Source organism: Citrus clementina, unplaced genomic scaffold, assembly GCF_000493195.1.
Source record: "Citrus clementina cultivar Clemenules unplaced genomic scaffold, Citrus_clementina_v1.0 scaffold_3, whole genome shotgun sequence".
Taxonomy (NCBI): domain Eukaryota; kingdom Viridiplantae; phylum Streptophyta; class Magnoliopsida; order Sapindales; family Rutaceae; genus Citrus; species Citrus x clementina.
Window position 1 is genome coordinate 28,996,871 of NW_006262339.1, and position 6,000 is coordinate 29,002,870.

The following is a 6,000-nucleotide window of genomic DNA, read 5'->3' on the forward strand; positions in this document are numbered from 1 at the left end:
TAGACTTGATATCACATAAAGCAATGTTATTGTAACCGTGAACCGTTTAGCACAAATGGTTAACCAACTTTATTCTGCAGGTTTCTGAAAATAAATGGCTAACCGATAACTTCAAACGATTAACTGACTATTTAAAGTCTCAGCATAATAGTAATTTGGACAAGTCAAAACGGTGAACCAACAGCAGTTAACAGTGATCCGATTACTCTCAGAAAGTCAACAACGACTAGTTGTCAGCTTCAACTATAAAAGGTTCAATCAAATTCAAATTTTAATAAGATCCAATAGTTATCATTGAGCTTACTACTGAGTATACAATCTTTATTGAGCCATAAACCTGTTTTTGCTTCATTGATTCACACTTTGAGCTTTTATTTGTAACCATATACATTGTGTGAGAAAAACTTTTTTATAATCTTTATTTTTGAGTGATTGTAGGTGTGAGAAACACTTGCATTAAGAAACTTGGGATAATCTCAAGCTTGGTGAACTTGGAGGCATGGACGTAGGCGGGATTGGCCGAATCACGTAAAAATCCTTGTGTTTGAATCTCTCTGTCCTTAACTCCTTGCTTTTAATTGTTTTAGTTTTCTATTATTGGTTTGAATTTTTTTTTATATTTGGATTATTTTTATTCGACCATTGCATAAATTTTAGAAATCCAATTCACCCTTGGGTTGCGCACTTAGAATTTTAGTTGCTAAATCTTATTCTTTGGAACTTCTTATTATGTCCCTGCCCTTTCAATTTTTTCTTTATTCTTTATAAGGGTTTATCGGTCATGAGGCATGTTGCATACATGTCATGTCTTAAATAATTCTTGTTCCAATTTTACCACCAACAAGATCCATTGTCTTCCTTAGCAAAAAATGAGGCGAAAAAGGCTGAACTTTTCCTTGATAAGTTGTGACACGTGAAGAGATCTTCTACTTAAGGAGGGTCTCAATATGACCATCCTGGGGTCCCTTCTCAATGCTCAAACAAGATCTCCCTAGTTTTCTTCTGTGTCTTCCTTTTTTTTCCTGAATCGAGGGACTTGCTTAAAATTTTTTCCACTTATCATTGGTGGACAACATTGACTTCCCCTAACCTCATATTTTATGCACGCCTCTATAAGATTCAATATATCCTCACTCCTAACCACATGCCCTAACTACCCATTTTAGAGTTTCTTTCCTATTTTTTGTTTCACGAATTTGCATACGATTTCTTCTCTCTTTCTTTCTTTGTAGCCATCTATCCTCCCTAATTCTCTTTCTCTTCATCTCTTATGTAGTTCAATCTTCTATCTCAGCTTCAGATTTGGTTTTCTCTTCTCTATAACTTTCTCAAGATTGTTGGTAGCTACGAGTTCCCCAAATTTACTAACCCTAGAATGTCGTCTGTGCCATTTTTATTTTGTATCTCATCTATTTCTTTCCCTTTTTAAGCTTATTTTCATTTTATTATTGTCCTTTGTTGGTGATTTGGATTGCTTATTGATTTTGGTATACAATGTTGGTTTTAGTGTGCGATGTTGGTTGTACGGTGTAAGGAAACTATGACTTGGGTAGGTTGTTTGGTGTATAGTGGTGACGTTGTGCATGGTTGGTGCGGTTGTGGTTGGCTTACTTTTATTTCTTTTACGGCATTTTATTTCTTGGGGGATTTTTGGGAGATGAGGAAACAAGTGAATCGAGTGCGGAATTTCCTAAACCCTTTAGCTTGAGCAGTAAAGATATGGGTGGTTCTACCTCTTGATTCTCAATTTCCCATGATAACCCTCACACTGCTGATACTCTTGCCTTGCAAGTTCAATAGGACTTATTAGGGGTTTTCTAGTTTTACCTACAACCTGCTCTAGGAGAATGGGTAAGAAAAGCGTTCCCAGTTGTATGGAGGGCCCTAGAAGGTGTTCTCCTCTTGTTGGGGAGAAATTCCAAACACTTAAACTGCCTAGATTTAGTAGGAACATGCCCAATCTTTGTAGTGGTTTGACCGAGTTAAGAGTTGGAGATGGGTAGGGAATTTTTGAAGTTGGCTCCTAGTGTAGAATAATGCGGTCATATGAGAGGGAAAGGCAGTGGCGGACCTGCACGTTGGCTAGACCGGGCTGTAGCCCGGTCTAGTTTAGAAAAAATCATTTACACCCCTTATTTTTTTAATAATTTAATAAAATAATAGAGTTTTCATTTTATTTTCATATATGTTCCTAACTCAATTACCCTTACATTTTCATCAATTTAGTATAACAATAGAGTTTTCATTTTATATTTAAATATATCCCTAACTTAATTACCCATATGTTTTCATTAATTTTATATAATAATAGAGTTTTTATTTTATTTATAAATGTGTCCCTAAGTCAATTATATTATTTTCAATTGAAATTAGTGACTTATTTTATAAAATGATTAAATTATATATTTATTGAATAGATTGAAAACATTAGGGTGTTAAAATTTTATTACTGCTTTAATTTATTTTAAAAAGCTTCTAATTAAAAAATATATATGTCGATGTAATATAACATCATCACTAGACTTAAAAGTACTTACAGAAATAACATATAGTAACAATTATCAATATTTTCATAAAATTTTAATGTGAATTTTTAGATTTTATTTATTAGTTATATTAACTAAGAGGACAAGTTAGAAAATAAAATTTGAGTATTTTAAGAGCTTTTAATAGAAGAATCATCAACTTCTAATTCTTTAAAGAGAGATAGAGCATCTGACAAAGAAACAACTGCACACAAATATTTTTTTGCTGAATTGAGTTTAGTTTAGTTTATTATTGAAACTTTTGATTAAAAATACTTTTACAATTTGAAAGGATGAATAAATTTTAATTATTTAATTTATTAAGTCGGGTAATTTAATACTTCACTTCAAGCATAAAAGTTTTACTTTCAATTTTTAATTGATTGTAATTACATGTATTGATCTATTTTAATTTAAAATTCTTAATTGATTTTTTAATCCTTATATAATTACAAGTTATTATAGGTTGCAATGTCAAATTCTATAATTAAAAAATAATTTCATATTTGAGTTGTCTTTTGTTTTCTACTCTTTTTTTATAATTATTTTTGTTTATAGTGCATATTTAGAGAGATAAAGTTCTTGGTATTCCTCCTTATTTAATATACTTATTTCTACTTATAAATTTTTATGTTCGCTTCAAAATATAAATTTTAAAATTTAGCCCGAGGTAATATTAAATTCTGGATCCGCCCCTGGGGAAAGGGAAGATGAGTCTAACTCTTTAGAGAATATGATCATGATTCAGGTAGAGTCGGTTTTCATAGGGCTTTGACTACCCTTTCAGGGATATTTTAGGAGGATATATTGTGCTCTCGAGGTGCTTCCACTCACATGTTTAAACATTCATACTCTACATTGATTTCTTTGTTTGTGTTGTGGAATGAGAGGTATCGTAAAAAGCCTCGTATGCGATTAATATGGGGGGAATTCTGAAAGAGATGCGGCATGAATGGCAATGTTGCCTATTTGACATCTAGGAGCAAGGATGTCAATGTTTTTAGCACCATTGCCTTCCAGTACTCTTGGGACAACCATTAGTTTGTTGCTATTAGGAATTGGGGATGATGTTTACTTTCTAGTGAGGCAGTTCTTATGATTCTTCAATCTATTGCTTTCCTTTTTGTGAGCTTGATATTTGTTTAGGTGGCTTTGTCCTTTAATTCTTGTAAGAATCCTTTATTCTGGAGAACGATTGTGTGGGAGGCAACCAATAGGACAAGGGCATAACATACCAGGTGGTTCCAGCAATGGTGTTTCTTCACCCGGGTCAGTTACCCGTATAGATATTAGTGAGAGACGTAAACCCTTCCTGGCTGGCTCAGAGGGTGGCAGCCATGGCATGGACACCTCTCATAATGTCGACTCTAGTTATAAGAACCCTAGGATTCATAGTGACACACATAGTACTTGGGGAAATAGATCCGGAAATACTCTTCATGTTCGTGAGTTTAGAAGGAATGGTAGAGCCAAGACGACCACTTCCCCCAAAGGCCCAAATCACCTTCCCCTATCACCCCAAAGACATATAAACCTCACTCTTTAAGAGGTAGGCGGGCTACCCTGAGTGACCTAGTTCTTATTCGAGTCAAGTATAACATCCCTTCTGAGGTAGAACTTAGGGTACCCCGGAAAGACAAAACCTCAGAACGTCCAAGCACAACTAGTATAGCCTTGCATATCGATCTCTTTGACTTTGGTCTTCGCCTACCCCTCCAGTTATTCCTCAGGAGGATGCTTAGCTACCTCCAGACTACCCTTAGACAGCTTTCTCTACCGGCATAGAGGATGCTTACGGGCCTTTAAGTGTTATGGCAGGAGGTGTTTACTCAAGATATTTCTTTAGAGGAATATTAGTTAAAGAAACCAGCAAGCTCCTCTGTCGCTTATTTTTCCACATGGGCTACCCATGGTACCTTGGTGGAGGTGGACCCCATTCTAGAGAAAGGCTATAAGCATGAATGGTTTATGGTCGATAGAGATTAAAGATGAGAGATTTTAGTTGATAGTGAGCATTTGATAGTGATGAACTCATTTAATGAAGACAGTATGTCTTTTTTTCCTCTATTTTTTTACGTATCTATGTATATGTGGTTTCTCTTTCTCAGTCAGGTTCATGATCTCATAGATATTACATGGATCAAGGGAAAATGCCCTATCTAGGAGGTGAGTAGGAAGGTGAGCTGCTACGAGACGAGGTTTTTGGCCCTACTGAGGGAGAGTGATGTATTGAGTGTTGATCTATTAGAGAGGGTAAGGCTGATTGGTCAAAGTTCCTTATCAACTTCTTCTGATGAACCAAGTATGAGTAGATGGTGTCACTCGTTTTTTTTTTTTTTACTTTTTTTTTCCTCATTGCTCACCCTTCTGTTATTTATATTCATAAGCTTTGTATTTTCTGACCTGACCTGTTCTCCTTGTTTTAATGGTGGTTGACAGATAAGGACTTGTACAGCGAAGAATTCGATTCCTTCATTAACCGTATGATAAGTAGTTCCTCGCTATCAAATGCTCACTATCAACTAAAATCTCTCATCCCTAATCTCCATCTGCCATAAACCATCCATGTTTATAGCCTTTCTCTAAAATAGGGTCCACCTCCACCAAGGTACCATGGGTAGCCCATGTGGAAAAATAAGCGACAGAGGAGCCTGCTGGTTTCTTTAACTAATATTCCTCTAAAGAAATATTCTCACCAAACACCTCCTGCCATAACACTTAAATGCCCGTAAGCATCCTCTATGTCGGTAGAGAGTGGCAGTGATTACTTTTTTGGGAGTTGTTTTAGCTTTGGCGTGCATAGCAGTTTATCACTCCCTATTTGTTAGCAGTTGCCCTCTCATTGACTTTTTACTTTCAGCTAAGAAAAATATATTTCTTGGGGTTCTAACAACTCTTCGTGTGCCTGTTGGTTTGAATAATCTTTTAACATTTTTGCCGTAAATGAGGTGGTCATTTTCTATATTAACTTCTAATATACCCAGTGTAAGCTAAATTCCTTTTGTCAAATCTTCTATATCTAAGCATCATTGACATGCATCATTCTATTATTAACCTTCCCTTTTCTTTCCAAACAAGATCCTAATAATTTCTTTATGGTGAAAGCATTGTGGCATAGGAAACTCTCAAAGGAGCTGTGGATGACACATGGCAATACCTGATTTTTCTTCATTGATGGATAATTAAAGAAGGTGCCTCACTTGCCCTATTTTAAGTCAACGTCTAGGTTTCAGTGTCTGGAACGAATTTTCTTGAAGCTTAAACCTTAAATCTCCTTCCTATTTATTTGCATCATAAACAATAACTACATTTTTTTTTTTTTTGAGTAAAGGGCTTTAAGGAGTGGAGTGCGCATGGGCTATTATCTGGCACGTGTGTTTCTTTTCTTCTTTTTTTTCCTTTGAATTATCAATTTTGTCTTCCCCATGGTGTTTCTCTTATCCCCTTCGTCCAAGTGCCTTCATTGGGACCAACC